A 14,034-nucleotide genomic window follows, 5' to 3' on the forward strand; every position below is an offset into this window, starting at 1 on the left:
TTTATTCCATGCTGTCACTGAGTCTAATGAATTCAGTTTTGATTTGTCATATTTTACAGTTATCAAGCAGTATTATATGTATAATTTTGTGGGAACGTGGGGAAAATGTGTCAACACTGTATAAACATGTTTAGGAATTCTACTACCGTACTGTAAGATACTTGATTGTGTACAAGGCAAAGCTATTTAAAGCATGTTATTGTTTGCTTCCAATACCTGTTTCCAGTCGGCTTGTGTTTATCTGGCGACTCTAGTCAGCTCTAAGCGTTCCGCTGCATGCCCTTGTACATAGAGTTCATTTTTACAACCATGTCAGATCCGTGTGTTCTGCCAACTCTGTGATTACTAGGGGTGCAGTACTCTTAAAATGTCTACGGTGGTGGGTGTTAGTTGTTTTCATAAGCTTTTCATCGCCATTCAACTGTTAATGGTGAATCTTTCAAAGTCGACGCCACTGCTTAAACTCCATAAATGTCTGTGAATCTCGTTCAATTTGGTCTGCAATATGCGAAATATTGTTGAACTTAACATTTGGCGGGAAATGTTGAGCAGAATGTGGACGACGAAAAGTAATGTGTTCTGTCACATACAACTCGAGGTGAATGTTATTCTATCCCTATGCATCAATACTCCCAGAGACATACATAATTGTTCAGACGTGTAAGTCTTAATCTGTGTAACATGTAAATAAATTCGACAACAAATCGTCACGCCTAAGCTGCTCGGAAAACTATATTTAGATTCATCATTGCCTAACAAAGACCTGGCAAATTTTGAAGTGCTATTTCTAATCTGCGGCTGGGTCGTGTGAGGAGAACTAAACCACTTGAGAACTGAGACAGCAAATATAACGTAAGCGATTTATATGCCCAACACTTGACGGCTGTACAACCATCTACACAATTCCTTATATAGTTTCACACATATGTCTGTCGAAGCCTGGGTCAGTTTACTAGATTTAAGTTTACCAACTTGTAGCATAGTACGTACATGTAAAGTTTATAATCCTACCCGAATCATTTGACGACGAAATAAATGTTTCACCGATAGAGTTGTTCAAAGCTCGGGTATATCAAATGAGATTTCAAGTTGTACCATTGGGTTTCGCACTTTTGATGTCCCTGTATCCATTTTTCTGGTTACCATTGTTACAGTTTGTTGTTGTCATCATCACAGACGATGTCGATGTTGGATCTCCTCGATATCTCGACGACGGCGACCGTGATCTCCACTTTCGCCTTTTCCATCGGGAGACACAGAATACCTTGCCAATTAGGATCTTGAACGCCTTTCTGAACTCCCGATTGAGGCAAGCGTAGAGGCACGGATTCACAGTACTATTCATGTAGCCCATCCAAAGTATGATTTCATAGCCATTCGTGCCGATATTACAATTGAACGCTGGACAGAAAGTAAACACGGTGAAATACGGAACCCAACAGACGATAAAACAACCCATGACAATAGCGATTATCTTTGTAGCTTTGTGTTCGTCGATAGACCGTTTGTAGTGGGCATCGTATACGCACGTCTTTCGTATTTTTCGGGCTTGCTTCTGTGCAATGAAAACTATTTTAGTGTACATTATTGACATAAGCGTGAGTGGTAGAAAAAATAGAAGTATGCCGTCCACGAGTGCGTATGTAGTGTTTGCAATTAACGTGCACTGGGAAGGGTTGTCATAATTTTGCACTCCTCCGCCTGGTGTATTCCAGCCCAAATGGACGGGTAAAAATGATATGAATATGGAAACGACCCATACGCAGGCGATAACCACGGCTGCTTTTCGAGTCGTCATTGTCATCGGGTACTGAAGTGGACGGGTGATTGCAAAGTATCGGTCGACACTGATCGCGAATAGATTTAGAATCGAGGCGGTGCAGAAGAGAACGTCGAACGAAACGTAAACATTACAAAGCGCCGCTCCCATGTGCCATGACCGATGTATTTCAATGTATAGGCTAAACGGTAACACCAATATACCTATAAGAAGATCGAAAATAGCCAGTGTCACAAGAAACATATTGGTCACATTGCGTAATCTACGGTTGACAACAGGCGACAAAATAACAAGCAGATTACCCAGAATAGTCATGGCGATTATGATACTTAACACAATGCCGATAAATATCAAAGCTACCAACGGTCGATGTAAGCCAGGGCTCGGGTCATAGATCGGCGCTTCTTCCGTGCAATTTATACCCGTATTTCCTAGAAAGCCATCGGTGCAGTTCAGTACGATCGTAATATTGCGATCTTCAATTATTGTTGGCGATGAGATGTCGGTAAACGTGTATTCTGCCGGGGTGGATACGACAACGGTGAAATTGTGAACAGTGTGCGTATTGTCAGCATACGGTGTTGTAGTTGCAGGCTGTGTAAAATTGACCAACGTGTTTTGGTCTGGCCCGGTAGAATTAATCCCAACTAAGGGAGGCGAGGTGTTTAATTCCATTGCAAACACGGTTCAATTCTCACAACAGGATAAGAACAAGTCAACTCTATGTTGTACAGAAATCCCAAATTACATCCAGACCGGGCTGGCACTCCGGATGGACGTACAGTTGACTCTTCCACCAACACTACCAGGCTTCCGTGCTATGTCGCCGTGTAGACTTTCGTAGTTCGGGTTCAAATACCGTACACGCCGTAAACACAACATTATTTATGGCATCAGTGAGACTGGTCAATTCCTGTGACAATTCTTATTGTATCACTGACAGATGCCACTGACGTGACCAACTCTCTAACAATGTGCCCATCTCCAGTATTTTCTTCCTGTTAAAACGTCGTATACATCATGGAACATTACATTCATAGACAGGGGTGCTAACATCCAAAATGCTCACATGTGAGATAGACGTTTTGACGTGATCTGTTGATGGCCTGGATGGCTTTGCTTATAACGCCACGAATTAACGTCGTTACTGCCCGGGTTTATGTGCAGTTTATGACAATTGCTTTTACGACAGTTGTCTACTTTTGTTTTGTTTCCCTGCGCTGTTTATCCAACGTACTTTATTTGCATCACACCGTCATTACGAAGATAAAAGTTATGTAATTTTGGGCATAAGCTGTTTACAGTAGTACAGTACATGTGACCAAGACTTTTCTATGATATCATAGTTCTTTCAAGACCTTTTTTAGCAACTAAACTGAGGTTTATGCATATTCATTTTTGGGCGTCTTGTTTTACACTATAGCAATTAGTTTCCCTTGTTTTAATTAGATAACGACTATACAAACCTGGTGAGACCACCAATATCGTGACACACTCAATATTGATTTCCCAAAATTGCTTTATAGTGAAACAGGTCCACTTCGATCATAGACCATACAAGATCAATTCTCAACGTTTACATGGGATTTTTATAAGCTAATTGGATGCTGTTTTTTTTTACTTTTCTTAATCTTAGCACTTGTAAAGAATTCACTCATTTAAGTTGTCTGTACAAAAGATAAGAAAGGCAATTAATGTCATATCCAGTAGCCAAACACGCAAAAAGCCAATATGGGTACCAGTGAACCAACACTAACACAATAGCATGTATTGTTACCACGAGTGTCATAGCCTGTTCGAACAAGTGTCTCTTGCATCTGTGTTAAATTACGCCACAATTAACACACTCTGTTTGTAATCAGCACTATTTAATTACAACTAAAAACAACCAGCGATTACGCAAATTGCTTACCTCAAATTTGCATATAGAAGACTAGAAGTGTCCACCAGTAGCTTTGCGTTTTGAAGCTAATCTGACGTTTATGTCCCATTTACGTCATTCTTATTTGTCATTGACAGAACACGCTCCACAAAGATCTATGTCCGAAACTTGAAGCAGGTACCAGTATCCTTACTTGATTGACACTGCAGTCATTACTGCCCGGCATATTAGATACTTTCCAATTAAATTGAAAAAAAATTAATAAATTACTTATCAGTCCGTCACATGATTCCGTATTCGAGAAAAATAATTAATCCTTTCACCCGTGGTATGCAATTTAATCAATACTGTTCATAGCGGTGCCATCACATAGCGATCATTCAATTATATATAACAACCCATTGTGTGCCATTGGCGTATTGACTATTAAAATCGGCGTTAGCGTCAGGCCGATTTCAAATTTACCACATCACAGAAACAGTATTCATTCTATGCTCCTCTCCTGGCGAATATATACTAATAAAATTTCTTGAGCACATCAAACATTTAAATTGTATAAGAAAAAAATCGGCTTTCCTTTGTTCAAGAAACATTGATAAATATTGTCCAATGGTGACAGAAAAAAGAAAACTCTTTTTGGCATTAATTAATATTCCTATAGTAATTAAAACGACAAACGGATACTCAATAAATTAACAAATAAAGCAAAAAAAAAGAAAAAGGTATAAGTAAAGGAGAGAAAAAGAAAAAAATGAAATGACATTTTAGAGTAAAACAGAGGAGAAAGAACGGCACTAACGAATCTTTAGCCTTTGTGATAAAGGCTAGAAATCAGAAAGGTGAAATTCTTGAGTAGATAGACGTGAACTTATTATGATAACCTTGACCTGTCGACGGAAGTTTTGTCAAAGTTGATGACTATCACAATCATTGTTTTCGGATGCGACAAACGTTACCTGAATGTGACCCTGAAGATGTTTATCACTTTATGACGTCATAAAAAGAATGTACGTAAACGTTGTCTTTTGAAATATATGCAAAGACAACCTAACGATTATTATATTGCATGTACATACCTACATATATGCATACCGAGATACCCCTAGTACCTACCTACCTACCAACATGCATATATACATACATACATACATACATACATACATACATACATACATACATACATACAAACATACATACATTTTGTACATACATACATACATACATACATACATACATACATACATACATACATACATACATACATACATACATACATACATGAAATATTTAGTTCCTAGCCGTATGAAGTATTGCGTTTTGGTTAAGAAGTTAATATTTGAACAAAATGTTCTCATTTCCAATAAATCAAATTCCCCAAACCATTTTTTTTATTACCTCTGAGTTTGTTGGTACACATTAAATCAGACTGGAATGGATATTTGAAGTAACGTACAGTTAGAAATATCATGTGTTTATTCCATCGATTGATATAATTGGAGACGATATGACAGATTTAGAATGGACGGTGAGTCTACTGACCTAACAACGGATACCACAACAAGTGAATATAGTTAGGGTATAATGATGAAAACTAACCCCATACGGTAGAAATGTCATCTCCCCATTTCGTTAGAGCTAAAAACAAGCCGAATCCGTTTCAATCTCAATTTCAATAAAATTCCGAAAGAGAAGTCAAATCGACGATATAATGAGTGTTTTGTTGAACTTGAGAGTAATAAAACTTTATTCGGCATTATTCAGACTGAATCATTGGTGGACACTAATACTATTAAAACTGGGGTGTTGATTTTGATATACACAATTGTTCTCCTTGTTGTCACAGTGGACTCAATCATTGACGACCCCCCCCCGCCGCCAAAAACCCCGGATCCCACCCCTCCCACAACAATTAATATCCGGCAAAATCATTGCAATGGACTGTAACTTTACTTGTCTTTAAACTACTTGAAACCAAGTGAAAGCAGATCTCGGTCGGCTGTCATATCTCTAGAAGCTAAAGTAACATCACCAGTACATTACGAGAGGGTCGTTAACCCAAATTCTGATTCCTCCAATTCGTCATATGTTTTTTTGGTTTTTGTCCCACGTTAATGAGACGCCATCCATCACTCCAGTTTTGGCCAGGACACAATGAAATCCACCGATGCTCAAATTGATATTGTAGATAGCGGTACCCCTACTCTAACAAAACACCACGACAATATACAATAGACGTTTCTTCAGAAACTCATAGACTTGTTCTTCCCGCAGTAGTAAATTGTCCGGTTCACACACATACAACAAAATTTAAATTTGCTCCGTAACAAAAGAGACTCAATAATTCCACGTGTTTAAAATTTATAACGGGTACTTGCCTGAGGGTAGGTCAGCTTTCATTTTATAAATAAATCAACGAGAAAAGGATGGAGATATTGTTCACTCAATAATATAACAATACAGGGTGTACGATATAAACAGTTCGAAGGCCACTTCGTGTCTATAAATAGCTATACCCGTACATATATGTACTCTGTTCCGCATGAGATTATATGAACTCTCGTAGCCCGACTTGCACTCCAAATCACGTAATACATGCAGAAACCTGAACGGTGTCATACTGAAACTCTAGTGTTCTGTGCTACACTATTTTCGTGTTACAAGCTTTAGGGTTATCAGGCCTTGTCTTCAGCCTTTCCAACTCTGTATGTGAGATTACAAGACTAAGAAATACGAGAGCAAAGGTGCCCTAGGTGGGTTACTATTGCCGTATCTCGCCAAACATTTAATAACCCCTAGCACTGTTCTAAAAATAGAACACAGTCCTCAGCATAATCTCCAATTTTACCATGCGGCGATTTTCAAGTGTCGTCAAAAAAAAACGTTCCCGCTGCCAGTGATGACTTCACTGTAGATAATAAGACTATTAGAATTATTTGCATATCATAAAATAATTGGTCACGCTTCCTGAATTTAAAGCAGTACCAGACAAATTTATCGGTATGATATGTTAGCATTGTGGACCAGGTCACGTGTCAGGAAATGGTTGAAAATGTTGTGGTTGGTAAGAGTGGGTTTCTAAATTGTGTTCAACTTGAATGGCGACATACCACTGAGTGGTAACAAATTTGCTACATCGCCATAAATCAACACACACACACACACACACACACACACTATTTTACAAGATAAACTACCTTACCTGTATGTAACCTTTAACCCGAACAGTACCTATCTTATATAGCTTCTCAACCTAAATGCCCTTTTCTTTTAAATAAGTTCGTCAATCATTTTTTATCTTTTGCAGGAAATAAACTTTCTTTTGTTAAGTTTTAAACTCGTGCCAGAATATAGTTATTCAATAACTAGCGATCAAATGTACAATGTCTTCAAAAAGCATGCGTAGCGTCTACATTTTCCATGGTAGTTTGACCATGATATCATGACTGTGTTTCGCAATTGCCAGGGGTGCGGGTTTATTTTTTGTAGAACATAAAATGTCCCGTGTCCTGTTTTTTACAGTCCTGGGTTTAAAGCACGGTAAATACATGTAGTTTGAGATGAAAGGAGAGTTAAGTTTTAAAGTGACCCATTTATATGGTAGTGACCTTTCAAAAACGTCACAGCACGGTACTGACTTCATCTCTGTCTCGTCTTCTCAGCAGGCGAACTCAGTCAAGGCCGTATATGGTTAGCATCTTCCCCCATGCTGGTTTAGATCGAGTACTATTGTCAAGTTGATTGATTTGTACGTTTTATTATCGTATAGCTAAACAACCGGGGTTATTAAATGAACGTTTGATATGATTAAAATATCATAAAATGATATCAAACATGCATACCATGGTTTCATGTGACATAGAGTGGTAGAGAACGTGACGAAAAAGTGATAACTTTATTGTATAGGCAGTGTCCACAATCACGATTCTAGCTATATCCAGACAACTTCCTATATTTCTAGTCTAATAAGCATTTATCAACCATTCTGAATGTGGTTATTTTCCATCAAATAACCTAGTTATTTATATTTTTATTAATGAAATAAATGTTAAATGTATATTATATTAAAACAGTTAAGGTATCGCTGCGTACTATATATATATATATATATATATATATATATATATATATATATATATATATATATATATATACATATATATACATATATATATATATATATATATATATATATATATATATATATATATATATATATATATATATATATATATATATATATATATATATATATATATATAGGAAGTCAGTGGTAAGATATGTCCGTAGTACAGTGCTCGATACGTCTGCACGCAGAGCGGAGTATATGTTGAGGGTAGAAGAAAATCAAGTCGGGTTTTTCGTCTCTACAAGCCTGTTTCGTGAGTAAATCACTCGTCAGGAGATGTTGATGTACTGTTCAGTACATCAACATCTCCTGACGAGTGATTTACTCACGAAACAGGCTTGTAGAGACGAAAAACCCGACTTGATTTTCTTCTACCCTCAACATATATATATATATATATATATATATATATATATATATATATATACTATATATATATATATATAACACAGCATCAAGTAATATACACAGGAGCCGTTACACAGTGTTTCACGCTATTGCGATCATCAGACGACTAGCGGTATAATTCTATGTAGTTCTAATTTCAAAGTTCATAAATTCCCTTTCACGTGATCACTGGTGCCACAGTGGAAGTTGGTCAATAATATCAAATAATATCAAAGTGCCGACATCACAATAGATATGTATAGACCAACTTCCACTGTGGCACCCAAATCACGTGAAAAGGAATTTTTGAACGTTGAAATTAGAACCTCCAAGAATTATAACGTTAGCCGTCTGATAATGGCTAAAGCCAATGAGCAAGATTTGAACCACGGTTTTACCTCAGTTAACCCAACTTTTCTATTGAGGGAACCTGGTTGGATAGAAATTGTAATCATAATGTGAATGATTGAATCCCCATGCACTTAAAATGATTGCAGTGAACTGTATGCTCCACCGAGAGTTGAGAAAGTATATACAAGGGCTGTTCAGTGTGCCGTTATCGGTCCGTGCCGGGATAATAGTTATTATAATACAGTGCTTTCTATCACAGTGTGGGAAAGTATTATATAAACACTGAGTAAAATGAAAACATATCTAACTATGTGTAAATGATAAAAGTAAGGCCTAAAAAATTATTTGTTCCGGTTACCCGACCCCCACCTATTTTTTTCACTGCTAACCCTAAACTTTTTTTTTTTAAATTACTAATTCGAGAAAAAATAATAAAATCGCGAAATTTGCGAAGTCTTGCCAGAAATAGTGGATGTGGACTGACATCAACTTAAAAAGACAATATGAAACAGTTACTGTTCTTCCAATCTGTAACGGCTATACATCTGATGAGAAGAAACCAATAACATAGAGACCATATGGAAAACAATGAAAAACATAACTACCTGAACTAGACACATGAAAAAAAATAAAATAAAATAAAATAAAATAAAATAAATCTACCTACTCCACCTATTCTAAAATTGAGCGTAATCGGAAAAACACATTTTTTTTATTAAGACTATAGCTAAGATATTGTTCATTTTTGTTAGAATTACGATATTGGTAGTATATTGATGGGGGTGTTACCTTATGGATGATTTGTTTCAGGGTTGAAATGGTGGGTATTTTGTAAGAGACAGTGAAGTGTTTTATAGTTTTTTTTCGCTTGACTTTAGCTATAGGGCAATACGTGAATCATCTTGCCGCAGGCAGTCAAGGTCTGTGACGTATACGCAGACGTCACTTGGTTTTAGGGGTTATCGCGTCCCCAGATGACAACCGTTAGCGTTCACTTCTGGTACATGTACCTATATGTATCGATCTCCAGAACATTGATTTGCCTTCGGAAGATTAAATGACATCCTTCATCGATTAAGAAATTCACATGGGACCTATCCACTACACAGTAGTAGAGTTTTTTCTCAATACAAATGAATTGAAAAGCTGAGCTAACATGTCTTGGGCAGTTGACCAAAAACAGTCGCACAATAAAAGTTAATGACTTCTTCACAAGATACCCGGCCATCGGCTCTGTATGGCTGTTTAACACAACAATGGGGGAATCGTTTAAAGGGCATACTTTCGTCCCGGTTTCAAAAAAGACTGGTAACGGATGATCAACGCTGTGTGTATTATTACTCGTTGAAATCTAGACATTGCTAAACAGTTTATGAGAAGCACACACCGATTTAAAAAAATTGATAATGGCAATTTCTCTGAAGGCCTTCTAAATTTGGTTCTTTTGTACTTTGCGTCCTTCACTTTAGAAAAAACTCTACACTTCCTAACTAGTCTGTAATTATCGGCAAATGATACATGTGTCCAATTTTACAGCCTTGCGCGTGAACTTTCATGGAGATGAACTCAGGGGTGACTTTTAAGTGATATACGAAATGCTAACATCATATGATTACCTGAGGCAGCCACCTATGAGAAAAGTGGCCGTAAAATCATATCTGTTTACTCTATCTAAACATGATCCAAGTTATTAGTTGAATCTTCCTCGAGTACTCGAATATGTAATTCTTTGCCCAGGTAGGACAGATGGGGGTTAGAATGGGTACGGAGTAGGCTAAAAACCGCCATTGTGTAATCACTGCATTATTTTTTTCTTCTAATGTTTGGAAGGCGAAACACTGTCAACGTATTGGACATTACAATAACGACGTTTAATATCAGAAAGATGTATGTACTAATTATAAAAAAAGGCGATAAAAACATATCATATCTGAAATGCATAACTAGACACCGTGTGTCAGCGTAGCAACGATAAGCTGAAGTTGTTATTTTTCACTTATAAAGGGTTTGACTCCTGTAAAGATTAAAGGCAGTAAACATGTCTTTCAATATACGACGATCTAACAAAGGATTATATGAAGCAGATCGGACTTCATTAAACCCGGCTTGATTTAATTATCCCTACCTGTACTGAAGTAATTTATGGCCGTATTTATCATTTCTCTTGTGTGTTGGGACGTCGCCAATACCACACAGAATAAGAATGGTAACTTCTCGTACTAGATAGTACCGTTATGCCTGGAGGATACGAATAAACGCCAACTTTACTTACAAATAAGTGTTTTGTCCAGCTTCATTGTTCTCTCAAGAAGCGAAATTTTTGTTTGTTAGTCTCAAATGATAGCTCCGTGCTTGCCGTAACCATAGTAACTGCACGTGTAATGATGTCAACTGTCAACTATAACACTTAGAGTTTTTTAACTTCGGTAGTCACACCAGAAAGTGTGATTACAAATATTAGTTCAAAGCAATCTAAATATATCTTAATTTTGTCCTTACTATAACCTCGCGTGGAGTAATTTTTATAAGCCAAGTTCGGGTTGGGACACTGCGCTGCGACTTATATACACACATCATGACCCTGGTAGATCGAGTGAAGGTCGCGACATAGTGGTAAACAGCGCCATCTGACGACGACATTCATGTTGCAAGTGAAAGTTGTTCACAACATGTTTCATGGTACATGATAAACATAACGCTTATTAAACAAGGCAGACAGTAATTAGATGTCTTGTTACTATCTTACTGTATAATATCATACATGAGCTTAAACCAAGGAGCCTTTCAATTTTAATTTACCACCGTAAGCTTATAAAAATAACGACAGCTAGCTAGTCGTAGTCAGTCGTCACCGTGTGAAGTGATCATCAGTTGGAGAAGGGGCTACATGCCTCTCATCACATCTGCTGAAATTGTTCTCCATAGCAATTCTCCGTATGGTTGTTATATGCCATCGCTGAAAAGTGTTAGCTTTGTTGTATTCATAGATTGATGGCAAGGCCAGATCGAAGGTGAAACTTGAGTACTCCATTCCAACAACCCCTCTCCCCTCAGACTAATCCCACCATCAATAAACGGATGATTGACATGCTGGAGCATCACTGAAAATGTTACAGGCTACAGTAGTGCTGTACATATGTACTGCACAGTGAATTCAAAAGTACCACCGACAGGTACAGCTTATATACTGTAGTGTTTACATCCATTATTGCGATATGTCTAAAACTATATGTCCATGCATGTATGCTTTGAAAATGTAAAAAATCCAGTAACAATGTTTTGGGACGTGCCTCAAAATGATGACATACGAATTGTACAACACGCCAGTCTGTTTGTTATGAACTTCGTGATGACCTATATTCAGTACGCAGGTCCCAACTGTCCCGCCAAAACGACGAGCAGATTCTATTATTGTGTCTGAAATTTTCAGCAATATTTTGACTTGAAGTTTATTTTAGATCAGTGACAGGACTGAAGGCTTTAAGGAGGTCCGCTATACTAGTTTCATTTTACCCATAGATTCCAAACCAAACTTTGCAGGTGTATAGAATATATAGCAATCACTTAATTCAAATGTGAAGCGGGTCAACATGTCTCCTAAAAAAGCTAGAATTCGAAAAAAAGTGTAAAATCACCATGCATTCTGAAATCCATATATATTTTTTCAATATGTTGTGATATACATATTATCTGATATCCAACTGAGTTGCAGAAATACAGAAATGTCCAGTTGAGCATATTTCCTGAGACAGCTGTAACAGTGCAATTGAATTTAGAAAGGGCAAATAAAACCATATGTCCTGAGACAGCTTGTTGTAGAACAATAGAAAGGGATTGATCTCCAGTAGTATGATTTATTCTTTATAAATAACTTTTATGCATTCAGAGCTGACGCAGGTCTAAAGACAAAAGAAGGGTTAATGAAGCACATCGATAAAGAATAAATTAATATCAATAAGTTCCACGTGAGATGAGAAGTTAAATCAAACTCTTCGGAAATGACTTATTAAGGCGTAGAATATGAATTGTAACATGTTTTGTATATGTAGAAACGCCCAGTTTCTGTTATATATATATATATATATATATATATATATATATATATATATATATATATATATATATATATATATATATATATATATATATATATTCAATTTTAGTGTTCATCACGAAAAGCGAAATCCCCCGTATTTCACTTGTAAAAAGGTGTTGTTTAGACGCATGTGGATGCGCGCGCCGTGACTATGACCTCATACTCTAGCTCGTCTTATTTTGTGCTACTTTGGCTGATAGAGAGAGAGAGAGAGAGAGAGAGAGAGAGAGAGAGAGAGAGAGAGAGAGAGAGAGAGAGAGAGAGAGAGAGAGAGAGAGGGAGGGAGGGAGGGAGGGAGGGAGGGAGGGGGAAGGGAGGGAGTTAGAGAGAGAGATTTGTTCCCATGCTATTACACCGTCGCTCACATTTGCTGCGATTCGCTTGTCGGTTTTCTTTTTCCTAGAGAAATTATCCGTTTTCAATCACTGTCTATTAGGAGCGATGTTGGGATTTAAATTTGTCTATAAATAGTGACATGTATAATCGATTGCATGTTCATTTCTTTGAATACGTGTAATCTGATAATTTTTGATCCCAAAGACCTGTCAGTGAAAAGAACTACTGTTTTGTGAAATTAAATGAACGAGGTCAGCACTATAGAGTCGAGTTTCTATATTTTGACACTAATGAATGAGAAACAGTTTTATTATGGTAGTAATAGTTATTTGATCGGTGTTTTACTTAGTGTCAATTGGAACATGCGTGGATGTTTTCGCCGTTTGGTGTGCGCACAGTTGGGTTTAAGCTAACAGTATGTCGTAGACACTGGAAAACAAAACAAAACACACATTACACGACAATACATGTACGGTCCTACTTTTACATCCTAATATATTCAATATTTCTCCTATATATGATGACAACTAAATTTTTTAAGCCACTGTTGAAAATATGTCTTTCGTTGAACCAAAACAATTGTCAGAAGGCTCATTTAATATTTTGTTCCTACAAAGTCCGTCATGCGCAAAACAATGCACAATGCAAAACGCGCGGACGCCATTAATTAAAAACAATTTTTACAAAAAAAAGTCACGTGGCACATGAAAATATAAAGATTCATACAACAGATTTAAAATCACTGAAATCACTGGACGAAATTGATGAAAATTGCACGACTCATCAAGCGTTCCTTGTCTATGGTATAATTCTTCCAACAGAATGTTCTGACATGTCGGTAATACTTATTAACAAGCTAAGCGTAGTTTTAAAATCGATAGCCGATTTAAATTGTCTGTGGACTAGTAAAGGGCAAGATCAATAGTTCAATGTAGGAGAAAAACCACATTCTAGTAGGTTAGGGGTGGGAGGTAACCTTTTATTTCTCATCCTACAAAAAACGATAATTACTTTTGAAATCTGAATGAAATCTGTTTTGTACCCCTAACTACAAATATTTCTATTAAAAAATATCA

General features: G+C 36.9%; 1 pseudogene; it reads right to left on the reverse strand.

Annotated features, from left to right (window-relative positions):
- Positions 1 to 540: 540 nt before the first annotated feature.
- LOC144442131 (histamine H2 receptor pseudogene) lies at positions 541 to 2,455 on the reverse strand (annotated as a pseudogene).
- Between the last annotated feature and the right edge of the window lie 11,579 nt (positions 2,456 to 14,034).

Source organism: Glandiceps talaboti, chromosome 11 (genome assembly GCF_964340395.1).
Source record: "Glandiceps talaboti chromosome 11, keGlaTala1.1, whole genome shotgun sequence".
Taxonomy (NCBI): Eukaryota; Metazoa; Hemichordata; class Enteropneusta; family Spengelidae; genus Glandiceps; species Glandiceps talaboti.